The following is a 14809-nucleotide window of genomic DNA, read 5'->3' as shown; positions in this document are numbered from 1 at the left end:
TATAGCCGCACTTCGGGTTTTCCTTAGATCAGCTGCTTTATCATAAAGTATGCTCATTATTACTGCTTTAAACGACCAAATAAAGCTTATCAAGATCAAACCAAAGAAGTTTAACGAAATACTTAAGTAACAAGGTCTTTTAATACGAGAAATAGGGCACAGACTTGGTAAACTGGTGTTTTATGGATAAGTTATTAAAGATATCCCAAAAAACTAAAAAAATCGAATTAAATCTCAAGTATAAATGCTGCTGACTTAAAACAATCATTGCATTATACTTCCGGTTTCAATTTTTTGCGTATAACCCTTATTAATCTAATTAAATTGTAAAAAAATCGATTTTTTAAGCTTTTAAATGGAAAATTCATAAGTTTTTGTGTATCAATCCTGATGAAACTTGGAAAAGACATCGTATACAACATCAATATACAATGAAGATACTTCGGGAATTCATCAAACTCAACTTGGAAGGTCAGCATTGTCTTCGCTACCATTTAAACATAAGATGAATATTTTAAATTATGAAGACGATTTGTAATAACAGCTTTTATCCAACTTTCCATTAATTTGACGATATTTGGTTAAGTAAAAATGATGTGTTTCTATCAAAAGATTTCAAATATAGATGTTTCTGTTCATTTTGGGGCAAAAGAAAAGAAAGGGGTTATGATTGTAGTTTTCCTGTAGTTCTGGTTGATTTTATATCATAAATTGTAAAATTGGGCTAAATTTAGTGAAGTGCTGGCGCAAAATTAAGCTCTTGCATCCATTAGGATTATTTAAATCTGTACTCATGAGGATCATTAGCAACTGTTTAGTTGAATTTTCAGTGATATAATGTCATAAACATTGCGAATTCATCCAAATAAAGCGAATATTAGGCTAAATTTAATTCTAAAGTTCCAGAAAAGTGGTTGTTAAATTGGTATTACTGCCTTAAATCTTATAAAAATCATCCAAGAAATCATGTTTCAAATAAATATTGCCGATAGGAAGCAATACAATATATTTGTCAACTTAAAATATTGTTTTTGTGATTTAAAGAGAACTTTTAAGTAAAAATAGTGAAAGTTAACTAGTTTTTTGTACTAAGAAAACTAATTGGTTGATTTTTTCATTGCTTTTTGTTACTTTTATTTCCAATTTGTTTAATTCTGTCATTTGAGACAGTTTGATCAAATGATTTCTTATAAAAAATCAGATTACCGAAGAAGAACCCGTAGTGCGGCTATAGAAAATGGTCGCCCAAATTATGGAAATAACGTGTTTTTCGCTTAACAAACGAATAGTTTACAATACCTATTCATGTAAATCATATATTTTACAAACACTAGTTGATACACATCGTTCCACATATCGATTGAATCGTAGAAATTGCTAGAAGTGCGAAATCGTGGGTGCGGCTATAGAAAGTGGCCGCAGTGTAGACGTTCCCATTGTATGAGCGGCGTTGGCAATTTCTTCGTTACTTCGTTGCTCTACCTGTTCAGATCCGAATACGGTAGAGCATTTCATAGAAAACTGCAGAATCCTAGAGGACCTACGGACTCAGTATAGTACATACATATTACGGACATCCAAAGCGCACTATCCCCAGATGAGGTCTGACAAACAACGCTCAAAGTAACGTCCATTGTTGAGAGCTGCAAACGATTCAAAGTACGAAGGTCTAATGATAAAATGGCGCAGCGGATATTGGTGATATCGATGTGATTTTGAAGGGAGAAATTGATCATTGGCAAACCTCTCTGAAAGATTCGCAGGGCCATTGGAACAAGATTATCGTGAACATGCTAAGACACAGATTCCGCATACCGAAGTTTAGAATCGAAACCATGAAGGTTGGCTGCAACAATCACTTCATTCTCAATGTTGTAAAAAGATTAGAACAAAGTGACTAACCAAGGTCCTGGAAAATGTTTCGTGTAACACTTCACACTTTATTGCTGCAGAAAACAGCGCGCCTTGCATCACGCACAGTACGCATCTGTTGCCCTCTGTGCACACCTTCGTTGTCGTCGTCGTCGTCGCATCGCGGTTTTGATGCGCCCGTCCAGCCAGCCATCAGTAGCCCCAAGCTGGATGATGGGCTAGAGAACACCAGTAAACACTGACTGACGCACACCGTAGCCTATTCATATCTTGTGTTTGGCAGCGCCAGCACTGGGTCCGTGCAGCACCACCGACCGGCACTGAATTCCACAGAGTTGGGGATGCGATGAATAATAAAACATTTTCACGCCGTTCCCTTGTGTACCTTCTGGGTTGAGCTGGTTTAAATCAATACAAAGCGTGGTGGCAGCGGTGGCAACAACATGTATCGCTTCTCTTCAAGCTCGAGCAGCAGTAGTGGACGACGAGGTTGGTTGTTGGGATTCAGCTGATTTACGAAACGGTTAGTCAGGGCAATGCATTGCAATGTAGGGCCAGTGCAGTGCGTGGAGGCTCGTCGTCGTCGGAAATATGCGGGTTCGAATTAGCATTTCAAAGCGTCCGGGATCAGCGTAAATCATGTATTTCATCCATCGGGAGAATCGCTGTCGTGTACTTCAATAGTTTATTGGAGAAACAAGGAGCACATGGCAGGGTCATATAATTTGTATTGAATATTGCATAATCCTTTTAGCCATTATAACTTCGTTGATATCCCGTATTAAGTTCTACTGTTTCGGATTATGAAAGCGTCGGAGATGAACCAGCCCCTGGCTGAAAATCTCGATAATAAAGATAATAATAATAATAATTATGAAAGCGTTATTAAAATAAAACAGAACAAACTCACCATATACCTTCAAGGGTGTGTCTATGGCTATGACACAATAACATTATCACAACCAAATGGGGCTCATTTAAACCATGCTGAGGATGATGTTCTTGATTTTCTAATGGATCATCCTTGACTTCCTTGGGCATAGATTATCTTCGTGCCTGGTACATGATTCCGTTATTACGCATTGCTCCAGGATAAATTTGTTGTATCATCCGGAGGCTGAAACCGAAACATATTATACTTGCCATCATGTTCTCTGGGGTGTTATCTCTGAACGATGTCAATGATGGAAAACATACTTATTAACACAAAACCCATTATCCTCTAACGGTCTCCCATTTCGCACAAATCCTTTCCTGTATCCCAGATTTTTTTTTTATACCAGCCTCTGGCTGACCCATCGATCAATCATCGACAAGTTGTAACCTCATGTCGACCGCCATAAACTTTGGGATTTTAATGAAAACTGTCCCACCATTAAAGCGAACCGATTTTCCCGATAGGATCATCCCGGTTAAATTGACCGTTATGTTTCTTATCTGGCGTTGGTCAGTCACTGACCGCCATCGACGACGACGACGAAAGGGTTATCCGGTTTGGCTGTACCGTGCAGTGCACAACACGTTATCAGCCATCTCCGTGATGACGGGGATGGCCAGCATCCACGCTGGTACAATTTTTGTCCCTGATAGCTTCGTAGATATTCATCATTAAGAGATGAATTATAAGCGTCCCACGGCGGCGGCGTCGTCGATAGGGAGGGCAATTTGCTCCAAGGCGTGACGCTATTGCGATGAAGCATCGCCACACAAAAATGGGACACCGACTGGGACTGGTTATGTCTCCCACGCCCGCCATACTCAACTGGACCGTGAGAATGGATGCGAGACTCCACGGCATCCACTGCCGTAGGGACTCGTGATGGACTAAGATTTGTGGGGTTGAAGAGAGGTGTGTGGCTCCGGACGTGGTACGGGAGATTCTGCTGTAGAAATGGAAAAGAAGCAGGGTCTGGTCCGCGACGTTAAGCTCTAGCACCATTAACGGCTTTCTTGTTTTTCCCTGGAGAATTCAGACGAGTCTTTATCTACCGACTGGATATTAAAGCTATAGCATCGCTAAGAAGTATTCGAACTTCCTGAAGAATGACAAAGGAGAGAATGGTAAAGAAGTTCCTTGCAAACCATTCAGTAAACTTAAAGAACAAGTTTATCTGCAATTCTTGCAAATATTGAATGATAGAGTGCGAAGAAAAACCCTCGAAAAAAAACGTTTTTCAGTCGCTTCGACAATTGGGCTTGATAAGTAGTCGCTTCAAATTTGCACATATTTCAGTAAAAAATGATAAGGTCAGTGCGCATGCTACAGTAAGGACCCGATTTTGTCAGCCCCATTCTGCGACAAACTTTTTGCTTTCGTTATGTTACGGACAAACTTTAATCAATTAATTAATCTTTATCATCAAACTACAGCTGAAATGCAGAACATAGAGGGATAAAAAGTTTGAAAAACTGTTTAGATTTTTGAGGGGAGCAAAAAATGTGTTACAAAAAGGGGCTGACAATATCGGGTCACTTATGTATGTGAATTGATGAGCTCGTTCCAAGCTATTGCCATCTTGGATATTCAGGTCGCCATTTTTGGACTCCAGACATCTTCCCCATACAAAATATACCCATATTGCATGGTTTAAGGGCATAAAACTCCATTAAACAGCTGCCATCTTGGATTTTAGACCGATATCTTGGATATTCAGGTCGCCATTTTGGGCTCCATACATCTTTCTCATACCTCCTCCTCTCCTCTTCTTGGCGTAACGTCCTCACTGGGACAAAGCCTGCTTCTCAGCTTAGTGTTCTATGAGCACTTCCACAGTTATTAACTGAGAGCTTCCTCTGCCAATGACCATTTTGCATGTGTATATCGTGTGGCAGGCACGAAGATACTCTATGCCCAAGGAAGTCAAGGAAATTTCCTTTACGAAAAGATCCTGGACCGACCGGGAATCGAACCCGTCACCCTCAGCATGGTCATGCTGAATACCCGTGCGTTTACCGCCTCGGCTATATGGGCCCTTCTCATACCAAATATACCCATATAGCATGGTTTTAGGGCCTAAAACTCTATTGAACATCCTCCATCTTGAGTTTGGAGCCACCATCGTGGATTTTAGACCGCCATCTTGGATATTCAAGTCGATATTTTTGGACTCCAGACATCTTCCCCATACAAAATGTACCTATATTGCATGGTTTTAGAGCCTAAAACTACTTTATGCAGCCTCTCTTGGAGTTTAGACTGCCATCTTGAATACTCACATCGCTGTTTTTGGGCTTCGGACGTCTTCTCCATATAAAATATACTCATATTGCATGGTTTTAGAGCCCAAAACTCCATTAAACAGCCGCCATTTTGAAATTTGAGCCGCCATCGTGGATACTAAGGTCGCCCTTTTTGGACTCCAGACATTATCCTCATACAAAATAAACCTAAATTGCATGTATTAGGGCGTAAAGCTCAGTTATACAGCCACCATCTTGAATTTGGAGCCGCCAGCTTGAACTTGAACTTGAAGACCGCCATCCTAAATTTTGGGCCGACATCGTAGAATTTTCGGTCTCCAGTGTTGATTTCCGCAACAAAGTCCGTCAACCATGCTAAAGTTCACAAAAATCGTCGCAGTTTGATGTGTCGCATGATGGGGCTTGGCTCAGTTTTATATACGGCCAGTTCTACCGGTGCTGGTCCGGATCACATGAATGGCCATAATTGCGGAACGCCTTGACCGATTCGAACCATTTTTAACCTTCACGTACCCGACCTAATTTTCAAAATTCTGGCATTCCGTCAATTTTCATCCGATTTTTTGGAAGTCGCCCTTAATCGATCATAAATTGGTGAAAGTTTATTGCACTCAATATCCTCAATATCCTGAACCATTCCGGAGATATTCTGGATAGTACTAGGATCAGGGGGTGGGGGAGGGATATGTTTTGCCAAATGACCAAAAGTGATTATTTCGTGTATTATTGTGTTTGAGAGGCCCCCGCGGAACCTGTTCCTGGTGTTCCGGAGCGGCCATATCAGTTATTACATGCATCAGTATTTTTTCTGCCCTATTCTCTCGAAATCATGAAGATTGATACGTTACACGGCGTGTTTACGTTGAAAATCAGAAGTGTCCCCAATGAGGCCCCGCGGAACCTGTCACGGGGATGGTTCATACACAAACACAAACGAAACGATCATTTTTAGCCATTTTAGTCCCCCCCCCCCTGACCCCAACACAATCCGGAATATCTCCGGAATGGTTCCGGATATTGAATGGCCACTTGAATACAATAAACTAGCACTAATTTATGATCGATAGAAGGCAACTTGAAAAAAATCGGATGAAAAAAGACGAAATGATAGCATTTTGAAAATAAGTTGTCAGGGGTCGCGTACGTGAAGGGTAATCGCAAACAAAGCGCTAAAATTCCGATTCGATTCGAGCTATAATCCGAAAAATCAGCCAATGAGAAGCGCCTCAAAAGTAAGTTAATTTTTGCTGAGCACAGACATACATACATACACACATACATACACAAATACAGACATCTCTATTCGTCGAAATGAGTTGATTGGTATATAAGACACGACTCTCCGAGCCTTCTATTGAAAATTGGTATTTTGAGTGGACGATGGAAGAATGTTCAAAACAATATTCGCAGGTATCTCTGTGAGAACCTTTAGAAAATTATTGAAGCAATTCTTGGAGGATTTTCCTTGGAATATCTGAAGTAATCTATGGATAATTTTTAAAAGAATCTCTGGAAAATTCTCAATAACTTATTTTTAGAGAGAATTCAGGAAAGGTTTTCTAACGGTATCCTTGTAGAAGTTTCTGGCAGGATAATCTATAGGCATTTGTAAAGTTATCATTGAAGGAGTTTAGGGGAATAGCTGAAGAGATTTTGAAAGCGAACCTCGGAAAAAAATTAACTTCGGAAACCATTCAATTATGATTGTTTGATTTTCTGAAGGTATCCACGAAAATTTTTCCATAAAAACAAACCTATTTTTATACACGGCGGAATATATAGTTACAAAACAGATTACACTCATTCAAAGAGGATATTCTGCTTACAGGGTTCGAAAAGCCAGTACATGATCTTGAATGTATTTCTGAAATCCGGGGAATACTTTTTGAAAAAGTTATAAGGAAATTTTCTAAAGGAATTCTTGCAAAAGTTTCGGGATGAATCTCTAGAATTTGTGGGAAACAGTTTAAGAAATGAATACAGGGCCCATATAGCCGAGGCGGTAAACGCACGGGTATTCAGCATGACCATGCTGAGGGTGACGGGTTCGATTCCCGGTCGGTCCAGGATCTTTTCGTAAAGGAAATTTCCTTGACTTCCTTGGGCATAGAGTATCTTCGTGCCTGCCACACGATATACGCATGCAAAATGGTCATTGGCAGAGGAAGCTCTCAGTTAATAACTGTGGAAGTGCTCATAGAACACTAAGCTGAGAAGCCGGCTTTGTCCCAATGAGGACGTTACGCCAAGAAGAGAGAGAGAGAGTTTAAGAAATGAAAGAATTTCTGAAGCAATCTGTGTAAGATGCATGTACTTGAAGAATCCATGCAGGTATTTTTGAAGAACTCCATGACAGATTTTCTAATGGCATTTATGGAGGATTTTTTAAAGTAATCTATGCAATAATGTCGGACAGCTTTCTAAAGGAGCTCAAGTTTCTGGGAGAAGTTTTAGAGTCATGAGGAATTCTTGAAGGAAATTCTAAAAGAATCTTTGCAAATTTGGAGAGAGAATCTCCAGATGAATTCATTAAGTATTCCTTGGAGTATTTTTCAAAAGAAATCCAGTGAGAACTTCTAAAATAAATCAAAAAAGAATAAGCAACGGAAGAATTTTCAAAAAAATCTCCGGAAAGTTTATGAAAGGACTTTTTGAACACATCTTGTGCGAGAAATTTTTGTATAAAAGCTAGACAGAACAACTGGAGGAAGTTCTGAAAATATTGGCAAGATGTTTTTATTTAATTCTTTGAAAACATTTCAGAAGAACTTCGAGATGAATCTCTGAACGAGTTTTCACAAAAATTGAAGGAGATTTTTCGGTGAAATGTGTAGTAAAATTTTAGAAGGAAACGCTTTATGAATTTTGAAAGCATTGTGCAAGAATCCCTAGATATATTTTTAGGAATCCAATGAAAAATTTTCGAAGAAATCTCTTGAGAAATTTTCGAAAATAAATTTGAAACATTATCCACACAACCCACAGAAGAGTTTATAAATTTCTCTACTCGAATTTTTTAAAGAATCCATGAAGGGTTTGCTAATAAATTCATCTACAACTGGTATGAGAAACTTCTGCAAAAATCCGATATGAAACTTCATGAAGCAGCCCATGGAAGATTTTCCAAAATAACTGCCCCTCGAAAAAAAACTTCAGAAGATATTTCTGGAGGAGTTTGTTAAGCAAACCCTTACCAAAATCTCCAGACTTTGGATTTTTTTTTTTGAAACAAGTAGGAACAACAAAAAACTCTGAAGGAATTTCTAGAACAATATTTTAAAGAATTTCTATTATGAAAAACGAAAAATTCCTATGAGTTTTCTGGAGAAAACATTGCAAAAATTTCTGAATAAATACATTGAGGTCTTGTACCGACTTTTCGAACCCTCTAAGCAGAATACCCTCTTCGAATGAATGTTATCAGTTTCGTACCTTTTAATTCCGCCCTAATTGCTTATCCTTTGACAGATACGCGTATTTCGACTACCACTTGTAATCTTCCTCAATGTCAGTTATCCACTGGATACCTGACATTGAGGTATTTTTTAACTTAAGGCAAATTTCCTCATTTTTTAGTTTTTGTTTTTTTTTTTATTAAATAAAGTATTGCTGTGTGCATTCAAAATGCAAATATCAAATGCGTGAACACCAAATACGGTAAGATTTTCTAACAAGTAACCCGATGTCAGAAGCAGCTTTTGAATCCTAGGCTGGCGGTGATATTTACTATGGTTGCTAAGTTGCCTTTGGTAACACTGTGTTACCGCTTTTGAAGCGCATTTGAACACCGTTAGCATCCTGAACGCACACAGCAATAGTTATAGTTTTTCGACATATCATTTAAAAAAGGTTTTTGTAAAACTGGTAAAAAAAGTTCATCAGAACATAAAATTAAGAGATATTTCGATCCTTCCTCTAAAAGTATATGGAAACCATTTTTTGAAAATCAGTTACTCAGTTATTTATTGAAACAAAAATCGAAAACCAAACAATGAAGAAATGCATCTAATTTCAAATTTATATTCTGGTATTTTTGGTAGACACTCTATACTAACTTGGCGTATACTCAGCTAATTGAATTTCAAAATTTGTAGCAAATTCCATAGAAAGGTCATTGTAATTGGAATGTACGTTTCAATGGATGAATTCCTGGAAAAATCTGTGACGGAATTTCCTGAGAAAGTACTGAAGGAACTGGTTGAACAATTTTTTGAGAAATCACTACTGAAATTTCTGAAGTAATAGTAAGTAAAGTAATTCTAAAGATATTTCCGAAATTTCAGAAGGATTTTAATAAAAATAAACTGAAGAAAATACCAAATAATACCAATAAAAAACAGGAATATTTTAAGATTCAATAGATGGATTTTCTGAAGAAATTCCAGGAGGAACAACTGCAGATACATCTGGAAACCACTGGGGAAATACCTAGCAAAACCCCTTGAGATATTTTTGGAAAAACATCCTGAAAAACCTCATAATGAAATTTCTGGACATTTTTTTAATGAATTCCTAGAGGAATCCATAGAGCATTCCTAGAGGCTTAGACAAAACACTGGAGAAATTTCTGATGAAATCTCTGTGTGAATTTGTGCAGGAATCTCTGCAAGAATGTCTTCCAGCCTTTTCGTAAGAATCCCCACAAGAATCACTAAAAGAATCTATAGAAAAAAAAACCTGAAGGAATTCTTGGAGGATTTTCTAATACTCTCTTAGGAAATCCTTCGAGCAATTTCTAGAAGAGAAATGTCTTAAAGGAATTTCTAAAGGAATATAAAGAAATCTTGTGAATTTCCTTGATAATCTTTTGTGGAATTTCCAAGGCAATTCTTGGAGAACATTCTTTGGGAAGCTTCTGAGAAAATTGTGAAGGAGTTCTGAGTTTCCGATTCTTGATGTGTCCGTGAGCCATTCAAAAAAAAATCATGGAGTATTTTTGATAAAGTTCATGGATGAATGTTTTGAAAAATTTCTGGATGAATCTGTTTAAAAAAAATCTGTAGAAGTTCGTAGATGAATTTCTGGAACAATCTATGCAAGACTTTTTCAAAAGAATTCTTGAAGTATTGAAAGGAATCCAAGCAACATTTTTGGATGTTATTCGTGCAAGACTTTCTTAAGGATTTCTTGGAGAAATTTCTGGAGGACAATCTTAAGTCTAATGGAATCCCTAGAGGAAAGTATTTCTGACTGAATTGCAAAAGGATTTCCTGAGAGATTGCTTAAAGTAAATCTCTGTAGAGTTTCCAAAGGAGTCCTTGGAAGAGTTTCTTTAACACTCACTGTAGATATTTCTTAAGAAATTATTAATCGAATCTGTAATAAAAGCCATGGAAGATTTTTTTGAAAGATTCCCTCGAAAAAAATGTTAAGGAACCCAAAAAAGAGTTTCGACAGCAATTCCTGCAGCAAATTCTAAAGAAATCTCAGCAAGATTTGTGACAGAAATTAAAATTTCTAAAAAAACCTAAAAATGTTCCATGAAAAATAGAGTTAATCTCTATTTTCTAATCAAATGCCTGGATGGATTTCTGCAGAACCTCATTCACAACGTTCTTACACAACAATTTGTGAAACTTCTGGAGGAATCCCTAGTGGATTTTCTGGAAGTTGCTGTGGGAATTTCTGGTGAAATACTTGGAAGAATTTCCAAAGTAACCCCAGTACAAATGTTTGAAAGAATTTTTGAAACATTTTCTTAAAAACTCTGGAATAGCTTCTGAAGGCATCGCTGAAAGTTTTATTAAAGAAATCTCTGGATCAATTACTGATGAATTACATAAATCGTAGAAATTTGGGTCGATTTTGAAACTCCATACATTTTGTATGGGATGAAAAATTGGAGAAAAACTTTAAACCTCATTTACTCGAAAGTTGTTTTTTGTCACTTACACCCCTTTGCTTCTAACCCCCTCATTTGTGAAAACTCATGGAGGAATTGGTGAAGCAATTTATGCCAGATTTCGTAAAAGGATTCTTTGTGGCACTGCTGAAGGAACGCATGGAAGAGTTTCTGAAATAATCTGTTACTTGGTGATTTGATTTGGAAAGCTTTCTTTGTAGAATTGCAACAAAAGGCTACCGAGCAGATAGTGGTACAAACCTAGACTATTTGTACAGAAAGATAGTTCGGCAAATACAGCACAACCAGTAACCACGATCTATCAAGTGCTTGTCACGAATATCTAAATTTCTAAAGGAACACCTTGAGGAATTTTAGAAGGGATCCCTAGATGAGTTTCTGAAGCAATTCGTGAATGATTTTTTTAAGCAGTTTGTAAAAAAATGTAGGTAAATCCTTGGAGATATTTTCAAAGGAATCTCTGAATGACTTTCTGAACTTTTTGAATTTTTTGGGACATTTATGCAAATGATGTTGTCGTGTACGTCCATTGCTCAAAATATTGGCTCTTGAATCATCCATACATATTTTTGAAGGCAAAAAATTTCGATCGTAACAAGCTAGTGAGATAGTGATTTATTCGTTATTTAGCGAAAATCTAACTACATAAATAAAAATGGAATGGTGTTTGTATGTCACGAATAGGCTTAGGAACGGGAGCACGGATTCAAAAAATTCGTTTACTAATAACTTATACATTTGTGCAGAACTATGACGTGTTCGTACGAAGAAATAATTGGAAACAGTGACCAGGAAGGAAAGAAAAACTGGAAAATCTGAAATTACGTTTTGAGGGGAATTTTTCATGAAACCGGTTGTCAAAAACACAGTAGGCATGTAGTACGACGTTTACCGGGACAGCTAGTTACTAATATATGCCAAAAACCCCGAGTCTTTTATCGAAAACTCAGTTTTCATGTACCGTCGTGCGGGGCTTCTTTATACACTTTTTCATGGTTTTTCAACTTTATGACATTATAACTCCCAGACTAGTGAATGAATTTCCGCAATTTTCATACACAATAATTGTGAGTATGTGTGTAGGATGTATGCAAAATTTGAGCTAAATCCATCAATAAACAAAAAAGTTGTTCATACACCAATCGGACACATCTCATATAGAACCGGATAGGGGCTACTTTGGACATTTTTATCTATAACAAAACTGCATTTCATATTCCAGGGTTATTTGGAAAACTACATTGTACCAATACTGTAGTATACTGTATCATACAAAAATATGCGTTTTAAGATGGTTCTGTGCTACCTTTGGTATTATGAGCAGCGTGATATTGCTATATAGATAGCCTGAAAAAAGAGACCATCAATCCTTTATTTGGGCGAAACGGTCATTTATAACGTATAACGATACAAATATTCGATTGTATATGCTACGTTGATACATTTTGAATGAATCGATCAACCCTTTGAAATTTATGAACTGTAGAAACAATGCCTACAGACCAAATGTTCTGATACGTTATGTATATTATATTGGTTTATTCGATGTTTTTTTCGCGTCCTGACAAGCAACAAACGGTCTGTTTGAAAAATAATTTCAACCAAATGAAGGGAAAACTATTGCTTTATAATAGTTCCTAAGACACAGATTTGAACCATATTTTGAATTCAAAAAATCCACATTCAAAAGTGTCCAAAGTAGCCCCGCATTTCAAAAGTAGCCCCGCACGACGGTAGTTTTTTAAATGTTTCGGTGCCTTTTGGCACAACTTGAATAAAAAAAAAAAAAAAAAAAAATAAAATTGATTTATGTAAAATTCAATTTTAAAGACATTTTGAAAACTGAAATGTCTGCTAAATTGAGGTACACCTGGAACATTGTATAGTCACATAGACTAGAAGATGTTTTTAGAACCATCATAAAACCAAAATAAATGGTATAAGGTTTTATTTATTTTTTTTATTTATTTATTTATTTAGTCAATCAGCGTAGACTAGTACACATATTTGTACACATTTCTCTTATCTTCTAATGTTCTTATATATTTTGAAAAGAAAAAAAGTTTATGTGTAAAATTAAAATTTAGATTGAATACCCGTTGCGTGTTGTGTTGCGATTTCGAATGGTATTAAAATATTTTCTTAGATTTTGCCGAGACATTGTAAAGTCGATTGTTTCGCAATGCTGATTGTAAATATCCATCATTCGATTCAAAGGCCCAAATTTGGCATAATTAGTTCTGTGATGGTTTGTATGAAATAAGTTTCGATTTCTTAGTTGCCTTGAAGGAATGTAAAAGTTTAATTTCGATAAGATTTCAGATGCATCAATCCTTTGCGAAACGATATCATTTACGAAAGCAACCATTGCTACTTCACGTCGCTCTTTCAAAGTTTGTATGTCTATAAGCATGCAGCGTGCTTTGTATGATGGTAGAGGAAATGAAGTCCAACCTAATTTACGAAGAGCGAATAGAAGAAATTGTTTTTGTACAGATTCGAGTCTTTCTTCATGTGTGATTGAAAATGGTGACCATACAATGCTGCAGTATTCCATGATTGATCTTACATATGACACAAAAAGCGTTTTGATTGTGTATGGGTCATGAAAGTTGTAGCAGAACCGTTTTATGAACCCTAACATGTTGTTCGCCCTGTGAATGATAGTATTGTAGTGGTCTACGAAAGTTAGCTTAGAGTCTAATATTACGCCTAGATCCCTAACTCTATCACTTTTTTCCACAATTTGATTTCCTAATGCGATTGAAATATATGGTGTTGTTCTTTTTCTGCTAAATGATATTAGGTTGCATTTCTTTACATATAGTTCTAATAAGCTCTTCTTGCAGCATATGTAGAATTTGTCTATTTCATTGCGGAATACATTGATGTCTTCTTCATTTCTGATTTCCAGAAAGAGCTTCATGTCGTCGGCATAAATTAATACATTCAGTTTGTTGAGAATGAAGGAAATGTCGTTTACGTACATGATAAAAAGAAGGGGTCCCAAATGAGAGCCTTGAGGGACACCCGAAGTGACTTGAATTGGTTTCGATTTGGTTTCATCAAATTTAATGATTTGTTGGGGGTCTGTTAAGTATGATTCAACCCATTTAAGAAGGCCTGGCTCAAATCCAATTTTTTCCAGTTTGAAAAGCAGCATTGGTATATCGATGCGATCAAATGCTTTACTAAAGTCCGTATAAAGAGCTTCTACGTGGTAAGACGTGGTAAGACGTGGTATGACGGTTCTAATAACCTCTACAAGACTAATTGGTCATCAGAATGTTACTTGGGATATGAACGTGGGACACTTGGGCGTAGAATGGAAGTGCAACGTCCCCACTGGGACAAAGCTTTCTTCCCAGCTTAGTGTTCTATGAGTACTTCCACCCTTATTACCTGAAAGCTTTCTCTGTCAATGATCATTTTGCATGTGCATATCGTGTGGCAATATTTCAATAAGGTACACCGGGGCAAGTTGAAACGGGTGGGGCAAGATGAAACAGCGGGCTAACATAATGTTTTCTAATGATGATAAACAGTTTGATCGCCATAACACATAGTTTTTGATTCAAACCATCTTTTGGCGAAGGATAAATTTCCAAATTGTATTGAAATCTATTTCAAAACTTCGTGTTTCATCTTGCCCCACCCGTTTCAACTTGCCCCGGTGTACCTTATAGAGAGTCATGAAAATCACCCAACAATTTTCATGAGATTTTCCGGAGTGTTTTGGTTGCTTCGGGATCATCCTTCCTTATCAATATTTGTGAGTTGAAAACTCTAGGCGTAGCTGAAGTTTAGAAGACCGAACAATGAACCCGTGATTTAGTTTATCATTTGACTGTTTCAGAGGGATGGAGTTTAAGG

The 14809-nt window shown here is 37.1% G+C and overlaps 1 protein-coding gene across 1 annotated transcript in view; it reads left to right on the top strand.

Moving 5' to 3' along the window:
• The window catches only part of LOC109416093 (5-hydroxytryptamine receptor 2A), a 90151-nt gene that overhangs the window by 28507 nt on the left and 46835 nt on the right, over nucleotides 1-14809 (top strand). The window lies entirely within an intron of this gene.

This window comes from Aedes albopictus, chromosome 1, assembly GCF_035046485.1.
Source record: "Aedes albopictus strain Foshan chromosome 1, AalbF5, whole genome shotgun sequence".
Classification (NCBI taxonomy): Eukaryota; Metazoa; Arthropoda; class Insecta; order Diptera; family Culicidae; genus Aedes; species Aedes albopictus.
This window is presented reverse-complemented; position numbering and strand designations above follow the sequence as displayed.